This window comes from Papaver somniferum, chromosome 10 (assembly GCF_003573695.1).
Source record: "Papaver somniferum cultivar HN1 chromosome 10, ASM357369v1, whole genome shotgun sequence".
Taxonomy (NCBI): domain Eukaryota; kingdom Viridiplantae; phylum Streptophyta; class Magnoliopsida; order Ranunculales; family Papaveraceae; genus Papaver; species Papaver somniferum.
Genome location: NC_039367.1, coordinates 103,253,258 through 103,265,637, shown reverse-complemented (window position 1 = coordinate 103,265,637; position 12,380 = coordinate 103,253,258).

The following is a 12,380-nucleotide window of genomic DNA, read 5'->3' as shown; positions in this document are numbered from 1 at the left end:
CTTCCTTCATATTTTCTTGAATCAACATACTGACTTAGAACATATTAATTGTGATTAGAATATATTTTTCAAAAACTTTCTGTTAAAGATGAGTTTATCTAGTTTACTATTTAGTCTCAGAAATCAACTTCCGAATTATAACGAAGAGTGTAGACTTTTTTGAGTTAACGTATAAAAAATTCAACATTTTTATAAACTCTTTATTTTTGTATTGGCTTTGTCTTTCAATTTGATTCAAATAGATGAAATTTGTGACAATTTGGATTAGTTCTTGCTGGTCTTTCATCCTTCTTCTATTGTGAAATTTGACTTCCTTCATATTTTCTTGAATTAACGTACATAGAAATGCAATTTTTACTAGACGTAATGGCTTAGAACATATTAATTGTGATTACAATACATTTTTCAAACTTTTTCTTTTAAAGATGAGTTTATCTAGTTTACAATTTAGTCTCAGAAATCAATTTCAGATGTATAACGAAGTATGTAGACTTTTTTGAGTTAACGTATAAAAAATTCAACATTTTTATGAACTCTTTCTTTTTGTGTTGGCTTTGTCTTTCTATTTGATTCATGATAGATGAAATTTGTTAGGATTTGGATAAGTTCTTCTTGGTCTTTCATCCTTCTTCTATTATGAAATTTGACTTCCTTCATATTTTCTTGAATCAACATACTGACTTAGAACATATTAATTGTGATTAGAATATATTTTTCAAAAACTTTCTGTTAAAGATGAGTTTATCTAGTTTACAATTTAGTCTCAGAAATCAATTTCAGACGTATAGCGAAGTGTGTAGACTTTTTTAGTTAACATATATAAAATTCAACATTTTTATGAACACTTTCTTTTTGTGTTGGCTTTGTCTTTCTATTTGATTCAAGATAGATGAAATTTGTTAGGATTTGGATTAGTTCTGCTTGGTCTTTTGTTCTTCTTCTATAGTGAAATTTGACTTCCTTCATATATTCTTTAATCAACGTAGATAGAAATGCAATTTTTACTAGACGTACTTCCTTAGAATATATTTATTGTGATTACAATACATTTTTCAAACTTTTTCTGTTAAAGATGAGTTTATCTTGTTTATAATTTATTCTCAGAAATCAACTTCCGACTTTTAACAAAGAGTGTAGACTTTTTTGAGTTAACGTATAAAACATTCAACATTTTTATGAACTCTTTATTTTTGTGTGGGCTTTGTCTTTCAATTTGATTCAAATAGATGAATTTTGTTACAATTTGGATTAGTTCTGGCTGGTCTTTCATCCTTCTTCCATTGTGAAATTTGGCTTCCTTCATATTCTCTTGAATTAACCTACATAGAAATGCAATTTTTATCAGACGTAATTCCTTAGAACATATACATTGTGATTAAAATACATTTTTCAAACTTTTTCTGTTAAAGATGAGTTTATCTAGTTTACAATTTAGTCTCAGAAATCAATTTTCGACTTATACCGAAGTTTGTAGACTTTTTTGAGTTAACGTATGTAAAATTCAACATTTTTATAAACTCTTTCTTTTTGTGTTGGCTTTGTCTTTCTATTTGATTCAAGATAGATGAAATTTGTTAGGATTTGGATTAGTTCTGCTTGGTCTTTCATCCTTCTTCTATTGTGAAATTTGACTTCCTTCATATATTCTTGAATCAACGTACATAGAAATGCAATTTTTACTAGACGTACTGCCTTAAAACATATTTATTATGATTACAATACATATCTCAAACTTTTTCTGTTAAAGATGAGTTTAACTAGTTCACAATTTAGTCTCAGAAATCGACTTCCGACTTATAACGAAGAGTGTAGACTTTTTTGAGTTAACGTATAAAAAATTCAACATTTTTATGAACTCTTATTTTTGTCTTGGTTTTGTCTTTCAATTTGATTCAAATAGATGAAATTTGTTAGAATTTGGATTAGTTCTGGCTGGTCTTTCATCCTTCTTCTATTGTGAAATTTGACTTCCTTCATATTTTCTTGAATCAGCGTACACAGAAATGCTATTTTTACTAGACGTAATGGCTTAGAACATATTAATTGTGATTACAATACATTTTTCATACTTTTTCTGTTAAAGATGAGTTTATCTAGTTTACAATTTAGTATAAGAAATCAATTTCAGAAGTATAATGAAGTGTGTAGACTTTTTTGAGTTAAAGTATATAAAACTCAACATTTTTATGGACTCTTTCTTTTTGTGTTGGCTTTGTCTTTCTATTTGAATCAAGATAGATGAAATTTGTTAGGATTCGGATTAGTTCTGGCTGGTCTTTCATCCTTCTTCTATTGTGAAATTTGACTTCCTTCATATATTCTTGAATCAACGTACATAGAAATGCCATTTTTATTAGACGTACTACCTTAGAACATATTAATTGCAATACGTTTTTCAAACTTTATCTGTTAAAGATGAGTTTATCTAGTTTCAATTTAGTCTCAGAAATAAACTTCCGACTTATAACGAAGAGTGTAGACTTTTTTTAGTAAACATATAAAAAATTCAACATTTTTATAAACTCTTTATTTTTGTATTGGCTTTTTCTTTCAATTTGATTCAAATTGATGAAATTTGTGACAATTTGGATTAGTTCTTGCTGGTCTTTCATCCTTCTTCTATTGTGAAATTTAACTTCCTTCATATTTTCTTGAATCAACGTACATAGAAATGCAATTTTTATTAGACGTAATGGCATAGAACATATTAATTGTGATTACAATACATTTTTCAAACTTTTTCTGTTAAAGATGAGTTTATCTAGTTGACAATTTAGTCTCAGAAATCAATTTCAGATGTATAATGAAGTGTGTAGACTTTTTTGAGTTAACGTACATAAAATTCAACATTTTTATGAACTCTTTCTTTTTGTGTTGGCTTTGTGTTTCTATTTGATTCATGATAGATGAAATTTGTTAGGATTTGGATAAGTTCTTCTTGGTCTTTCATCCTTCTTCTATTGTGAAATTTGACTTCCTTCATATTTTCTTGAATCAACATACTGACTTAGAACATATTAATTGTGATTAGAATACATTTTTCAAAAACTTTCTGTTAAAGATGAGTTTATCTAGTTTACTATTTAGTCTCAGAAATCAACTTCCGAATTATAACGAAGAGTGTAGACTTTTTTGAGTTAACGTATAAAAAATTCAACATTTTTATGAACACTTTCTTTTTGTGTTGGCTTTGTCTTTCTATTTGATTCAAGATAGATGAAATTTTTTAGGATTTGGATTAGTTCTGCTTGGTCTTTTGTCCTTCTTCTATAGTGAAATTTGACTTCCTTCATATATTCTTGAATCAACGTACATAGAAATACAATTATTACTAGACGTACTGCCTTAGAACATATTTATTGTGATTACAATACATTTTTCAAACTTAAACTTGTTAAAGATGAGTTTAACTAGTTTAAAATTTAGTCTAAGAAATCGACTTCCGACTTATAACGAAGAGTGTAGACTTTTTCGAGTTAACGTATAAAAAATTCAACATTTTTATGAACTCTTTATTTTTGTCTTGGCTTTGTTTTTCAATTTTATTCAAATTGATGAAATTTGTTAAAATTTGGATTATTTCTGGCTAGTCTTTCATCCTTCTTATATTGTGAAATTTGACTTCCTTCATATTTTCTTGAATCAACGTACACAGAAATGCAATTTTTACTAGACGTAATGGCTCAGAACATATTTATTGTGATTACAATACATTTGTCAAACTTTTTCTGTTAAAGATGAGTTTATCTTGTTTATAATTTATTCTCAGAAATCAACTTCCGACTTTTAACAAAGAGTGTAGACTTTTTTGAGTTAACGTATAAAACATTCAACATTTTTATGAGCTCTTTATTTTTGTGTGGGCTTTGTCTTTCAATTTGATTCAAATAGATGAATTTTGTTACAATTTGGATTAGTTCTGGCTGGTCTTTCATCCTTCTTCCATTGTGAAATTTGGCTTCCTTCATATTCTCTTGAATTAACCTACATAGAAATACAATTTTTATCAAACGTAATTCCTTAGAACATATACATTGTGATTAAAATACATTTTTCAAACTTTTTCTCTTAAAGATGAGTTTATCTAGTTTACAATTTAGTCTCAGAAATCAATTTTCGACTTATACCGAAGTTTGTAGACTTTTTTGAGTTAACGTATGTAAAATTCAACATTTTTATAAACTCTTTCTTTTTGTGTTGGCTTTGTCTTTCTATTTGATTCAAGATAGATGAAATTTGTTAGGATTTGGATTAGTTCTGCTTGGTCTTTCATCCTTCTTCTATTGTGAAATTTGACTTCCTTCATATATTCTTGAATCAACGTACATAGAAATGCAATTTTTACTAGACGTACTGCCTTAAAACATATTTATTATGATTACAATACATATCTCAAACTTTTTCTGTTAAAGATGAGTTTAACTAGTTCACAATTTAGTCTCAGAAATCGACTTCCGACTTATAACGAAGAGTGTAGACTTTTTTGAGTTAACGTATAAAAAATTCAACATTTTTATGAACTCTTATTTTTGTCTTGGTTTTGTCTTTCAATTTGATTCAAATAGATGAAATTTGTTAGAATTTGGATTAGTTCTGGCTGGTCTTTCATCCTTCTTCTATTGTGAAATTTGACTTCCTTCATATTTTCTTGAATCAGCGTACACAGAAATGCTATTTTTACTAGACGTAATGGCTTAGAACATATTAATTGTGATTACAATACATTTTTCATACTTTTTCTGTTAAAGATGAGTTTATCTAGTTTACAATGTAGTATAAGAAATCAATTTCAGAAGTATAATGAAGTGTGTAGACTTTTTTGAGTTAAAGTATATAAAACTCAACATTTTTATGGACTCTTTCTTTTTGTGTTGGCTTTGTCTTTCTATTTGAATCAAGATAGATGAAATTTGTTAGGATTCGGATTAGTTCTGGCTGGTCTTTCATCCTTCTTCTATTGTGAAATTTGACTTCCTTCATATATTCTTGAATCAACGTACATAGAAATGCCATTTTTATTAGACGTACTACCTTAGAACATATTAATTGTGATAACAATACATTTTTCAAACTTTATCTGTTAAAGATGAGTTTATCTAGTTTCAATTTAGTCTCAGAAATAAACTTCCGACTTATAACGAAGAGTGTAGACTTTTTTTAGTAAACATATAAAAAATTCAACATTTTTATAAACTCTTTATTTTTGTATTGGCTTTGTCTTTCAATTTGATTCAAATAGATGAAATTTGTGACAATTTGGATTAGTTCTTGCTGGTCTTTCATCCTTCTTCTATTGTGAAATTTAACTTCCTTCATATTTTCTTGAATCAACGTACATAGAAATGCAATTTTTATTAGACGTAATGGCATATAACATATTAATTGTGATTACAATACATTTTTCAAACTTTTTCTGTTAAAGATGAGTTTATCTAGTTGACGATTTAGTCTCAGAAATCAATTTCAGATGTATAATGAAGTGTGTAGACTTTTTTGAGTTAACGTACATAAAATTCAACATTTTTATGAACTCTTTCTTTTTGTGTTGGCTTTGTGTTTCTATTTGATTCATGATAGATGAAATTTGTTAGGATTTGGATAAGTTCTTCTTGGTCTTTCATCCTTCTTCTATTGTGAAATTTGACTTCCTTCATATTTTCTTGAATCAACGTACATAGAAATGCAATTTTTATTAGACGTAATGGCATAGAACATATTAATTGTGATTACAATACATTTTTCAAACTTTTTCTGTTAAAGATGAGTTTATCTAGTTTACAATTTAGTCTCAGAAATCAATTTCAGATGTATAACGAAGTGTGTAGACTTTTTTGAGTTAACGTACATAAAATTCAACATTTTTATGAACTCTTTCTTTTTGTGTTGGCTTTGTGTTTCTATTTGATTCATGATAGATGAAATTTGTTAGGATTTGGATAAGTTCTTCTTGGTCTTTCATCCTTCTTCTATTGTGAAATTTAACTTCCTTCATATTTTCTTGAATCAACGTACATAGAAATGCAATTTTTATTAGACGTAATGGCATAGAACATATTAATTGTGATTACAATACATTTTTCAAACTTTTTCTGTTAAAGATGAGTTTATCTAGTTTACAATTTAGTCTCAGAAATCAATTTCAGATGTATAACGAAGTGTGTAGACTTTTTTGAGTTAACGTACATAAAATTCAACATTTTTATAACTCTTTCTTTTTGTGTTGGCTTTGTCTTTCTATTTGATTCATGATAGATGAAATTTGTTAGGATTTGGATAAGTTCTTCTTGGTCTTTCATCCTTCTTCTATTGTGAAATTTGACTTCCTTCATATTTTCTTGAATCAACATACTGACTTAGAACATATTAATTGTGATTAGAATACATTTTTCAAAAACTTTCTGTTAAAGATGAGTTTATCTAGTTTACTATTTAGTCTCAGAAATCAACTTCCGAATTATAACGAAGAGTGTAGACTTTTTTGAGTTAACGTATAAAAAATTCAACATTTTTATGAACACTTTCTTTTTGTGTTGGCTTTGTCTTTCTATTTGATTCAAGATAGATGAAATTTTTTAGGATTTGGATTAGTTCTGCTTGGTCTTTTGTCCTTCTTCTATAGTGAAATTTGACTTCCTTCATATATTCTTGAATCAACGTACATAGAAATACAATTTTTACTAGACGTACTGCCTTAGAACATATTTATTGTGATTACAATACATTTTTCAAACTTAAACTTGTTAAAGATGAGTTTAACTAGTTTAAAATTTAGTCTAAGAAATCGACTTCCGACTTATAACGAAGAGTGTAGACTTTTTCGAGTTAACGTATAAAAAATTCAACATTTTTATGAACTCTTTATTTTTGTCTTGGCTTTGTTTTTCAATTTTATTCAAATTGATGAAATTTGTTAAAATTTGGATTATTTCTGGCTAGTCTTTCATCCTTCTTATATTGTGAAATTTGACTTCCTTCATATTTTCTTGAATCAACGTACACAGAAATGCAATTTTTACTAGACGTAATGGCTTAGAACATATTTATTGTGATTACAATACATTTGTCAAACTTTTTCTGTTAAAGATGAGTTTATCTTGTTTATAATTTATTCTCAGAAATCAACTTCCGACTTTTAACAAAGAGTGTAGACTTTTTTGAGTTAACGTATAAAACATTCAACATTTTTATGAACTCTTTATTTTTGTGTGGGCTTTGTCTTTCAATTTGATTCAAATAGATGAATTTTGTTACAATTTGGATTAGTTCTGGCTGGTCTTTCATCCTTCTTCCATTGTGAAATTTGGCTTCCTTCATATTCTCTTGAATTAACCTACATAGAAATGCAATTTTTATCAGACGTAATTCCTTAGAACATATACATTGTGATTAAAATACATTTTTCAAACTTTTTCTCTTAAAGATGAGTTTATCTAGTTTACAATTTAGTCTCAGAAATCAATTTTCGACTTATACCGAAGTTTGTAGACTTTTTTGAGTTAACGTATGTAAAATTCAACATTTTTATAAACTCTTTCTTTTTGTGTTGGCTTTGTCTTTCTATTTGATTCAAGATAGATGAAATTTGTTAGGATTTGGATTAGTTCTGCTTGGTCTTTCATCCTTCTTCTATTGTGAAATTTGACTTCCTTCATATATTCTTGAATCAACGTACATAGAAATGCAATTTTTACTAGACGTACTGCCTTAAAACATATTTATTGTGATTACAATACATATCTCAAACTTTTTCTGTTAAAGATGAGTTTAACTAGTTCACAATTTAGTCTCAGAAATTGACTTCCGACTTATAACGAAGAGTGTAGACTTTTTTGAGTTAACGTATAAAAAATTCAACATTTTTATGAACTCTTATTTTTGTCTTGGTTTTGTCTTTCAATTTGATTCAAATAGATGAAATTTGTTAGAATTTGGATTAGTTCTGGCTGGTCTTTCATCCTTCTTCTATTGTGAAATTTGACTTCCTTCATATTTTCTTGAATCAGCGTACACAGAAATGCTATTTTTACTAGACGTAATGGCTTAGAACATATTAATTGTGATTACAATACATTTTTCATACTTTTTCTGTTAAAGATGAGTTTATCTAGTTTACAATTTAGTATAAGAAATCAATTTCAGAAGTATAATGAAGTGTGTAGACTTTTTTGAGTTAAAGTATATAAAACTCAACATTTTTATGGACTCTTTCTTTTTGTGTTGGCTTTGTCTTTCTATTTGAATCAAGATAGATGAAATTTGTTAGGATTCGGATTAGTTATTCTTGGTCTTTCATCCTTCTTCTATTGTGAAATTTGACTTCCTTCATATATTCTTGAATCAACGTACATAGAAATGCCATTTTTATTAGACGTACTACCTTAGAACATATTAATTGTGATAACAATACATTTTTCAAACTTTATCTGTTAAAGATGAGTTTATCTAGTTTCAATTTAGTCTCAGAAATAAACTTCCGACTTATAACGAAGAGTGTAGACTTTTCTTAGTTAACGTATAAAAAATTCAACATTTTTATAAACTCTTTATTTTTGTATTGGCTTTGTCTTTCAATTTGATTCAAATAGATGAAATTTTTGACAATTTGGATTAGTTCTTGCTGGTCTTTCATCCTTCTTCTATTGTGAAATTTAACTTCCTTCATATTTTCTTGAATCAACGTACATAGAAATGCAATTTTTACTAGACGTAATGGCTTAGAACATATTAATTGTGATTACAATACATTTTTCAAACTTTTTCTGTTAAAGATGAGTTTATCTAGTTTACAATTTAGTCTCAGAAATCAATTTCAGATGTATAACGAAGTGTGTAGACTTTTTTGAGTTAACGTACATAAAATTCAACATTTTTATGAACTCTTTCTTTTTGTGTTGGCTTTGTCTTTCTATTTGATTCATGATAGATGAAATTTGTTAGGATTTGGATAAGTTCTTCTTGGTCTTTCATCCTTCTTCTATTGTGAAATTTGACTTCCTTCATATTTTCTTGAATCAACATACTGACTTAGAACATATTAATTGTGATTAGAATACATTTTTCAAAAACTTTCTGTTAAAGATGAGTTTATCTAGTTTACTATTTAGTCTCAGAAATCAACTTCCGAATTATAACGAAGAGTGTAGACTTTTTTGAGTTAACGTATAAAAAATTCAACATTTTTATGAACACTTTCTTTTTGTGTTGGCTTTGTCTTTCTATTTGATTCAAGATAGATGAAATTTTTTAGGATTTGGATTAGTTCTGCTTGGTCTTTTGTCCTTCTTCTATAGTGAAATTTGACTTCCTTCATATATTCTTGAATCAACGTACATAGAAATACAATTTTTACTAGACGTACTGCCTTAGAACATATTTATTGTGATTACAATACATTTTTCAAACTTAAACTTGTTAAAGATGAGTTTAACTAGTTTAAAATTTAGTCTAAGAAATCGACTTGCGACTTATAACGAAGAGTGTAGACTTTTTCGAGTTAACGTATAAAAAATTCAACATTTTTATGAACTCTTTATATTTGTCTTGGCTTTGTTTTTCAATTTGATTCAAATTGATGAAATTTGTTAAAATTTGGATTATTTCTGGCTAGTCTTTCATCCTTCTTATATTGTGAAATTTGACTTCCTTCATATTTTCTTGAATCAACGTACACAGAAATGCAATTTTTACTAGACGTAATGGCTTAGAACGTATTTATTGTGATTACAATACATTTGTCAAACTTTTTCTGTTAAAGATGAGTTTATCTTGTTTATAATTTATTCTCAGAAATCAACTTCCGACTTTTAACAAAGAGTGTAGACTTTTTTGAGTTAACGTATAAAACATTCAACATTTTTATGAACTCTTTATTTTTGTGTGGGCTTTGTCTTTCAATTTGATTCAAATAGATGAATTTTGTTACAATTTGGATTAGTTCTGGCTGGTCTTTCATCCTTCTTCCATTGTGAAATTTGGCTTCCTTCATATTCTCTTGAATTAACCTACATAGAAATGCAATTTTTATCAAACGTAATTCCTTAGAACATATACATTGTGATTAAAATACATTTTTCAAACTTTTTCTCTTAAAGATGAGTTTATCTAGTTTACAATTTAGTCTCAGAAATCAATTTTCGACTTATACCGAAGTTTGTAGACTTTTTTGAGTTAACGTATGTAAAATTCAACATTTTTATAAACTCTTTCTTTTTGTGTTGGCTTTGTCTTTCTATTTGATTCAAGATAGATGAAATTTGTTAGGATTTGGATTAGTTCTGCTTGGTCTTTCATCCTTCTTCTATTGTGAAATTTGACTTCCTTCATATATTCTTGAATCAACGTACATAGAAATGCAATTTTTACTAGACGTACTGCCTTAGAACATATTAATTGTGATTACAATACATTTTTCAAACTTTTTCTGCTAAAGATGAGTTTATCTAGTTTACAATTTAGTCTCAGAAATCAACTTCCGACTTATAACGAAGAGTGTAGACTTTTTTGAGTTAACGTATAAAAAATTCAACATTTTTATGAACTCTTTATTTTTGTCTTGGCTTTGTCTTTCAATTTGATTCAAATAGATGAAATTTGTTAGAATTTGGATTAGTTTTGGCTGGTATTTCATCCTTCTTATAGTGTGAAATTTGACTTCCTTCATATTTTCTTGAATCAACGTACACATAAATGCTATTTTTTCTAGACGTAATGGCTTAGAACATATTAATTGTGATTACAATACATTTTTCATACTTTTTCTGTTAAAGATGAGTTTATCTAGTTTACAATTTAGTCTCAGAAATCAATTTCATATGTATAACGAAGTGTGTAGACTTTTTTGAGTTAACGTGTATAAAACTCAACATTTTTATGACCTCTTTCTTTTTGTGTTGGCTTTGTCTTTCTATTTGATTCAAGATAGATGAAATTTGTTAGGATTTGGATTAGTTCTTCTTGGTCTTTCATCCTTCTTCTATTGTGATATTTGACTTCCTTCATATTTTCTTGAATCAACGTACATAGAAATGCAATTTTTACTAGACGTATTGCCTTAGAAGATATTAATTGTAATTACAATACATTTTTCAAACTTTTTCTGTTAAAGATGAGTTTATCTAATTTACAATATAGTCTCAGAAATCAATTTCCCACTTATAACGAAGTGTGTAGACCTTTTGAGTTAACGTATATAAAATTCAACATTTTTATGCATACTTTCTTTTTGTGTTGGCTTTGTATTTATATTTGATTCAAGATAGATGAAATTTGTTAGGATTTGGATTAGTTCCGCTTGGTCTTTCGGCCTTCTTCTATAGTAAATTTTGACTTCCTTCATATATTTTTGAATCAACGTACATAGAAATGCAATTTTTACTAGACGTACTTCCTTAGAACATATTAATTGTGATTACAATACATTTTTCAAACTTTTTCTGTTAAAGATGAGTTTATCTAGTTTACAATTTAGTCTCAGAAATCAATTTCAGATGTATAACGAAGTGTGTAGACTTTTTTGAGTTAACGTACATAAAATTCAACATTTTTATGAACTCTTTCTTTTTGTGTTGGCTTTGTCTTTCTATTTGATTCATGATAGATGAAATTTGTTAGGATTTGGATAAGTTCTTCTTGGTCTTTCATCCTTCTTCTATTGTGAAATTTGACTTCCTTCATATTTTCTTGAATCAACATACTGACTTAGAACATATTAATTGTGATTAGAATACATTTTTCAAAAACTTTCTGTTAAAGATGAGTTTATCTAGTTTACTATTTAGTCTCAGAAATCAACTTCCGAATTATAACGAAGAGTGTAGACTTTTTTGAGTTAATGTATAAAAAATTCAACATTTTTATGAACACTTTCTTTTTGTGTTGGCTTTGTCTTTCTATTTGATTCAAGATAGATGAAATTTTTTAGGATTTGGATTAGTTCTGCTTGGTCTTTTGTCCTTCTTCTATAGTGAAATTTAACTTCCTTCATATATTCTTGAATCAACGTACATAGAAATACAATTTTTACTAGACGTACTGCCTTAGAACATATTTATTGTGATTACAATACATTTTTCAAACTTAAACTTGTTAAAGATGAGTTTAACTAGTTTAAAATTTAGTCTAAGAAATCGACTTCCGACTTATAACGAAGAGTGTAGACTTTTTCGAGTTAACGTATAAAAAATTCAACATTTTTATGAACTCTTTATTTTTGTCTTGGCTTTGTTTTTCAATTTTATTCAAATTGATGAAATTTGTTAAAATTTGGATTATTTCTGGCTAGTCTTTCATCCTTCTTATATTGTGAAATTTGACTTCCTTCATATTTTCTTGAATCAACGTACACAGAAATGCAATTTTTACTAGACGTAATGGCTTAGAAC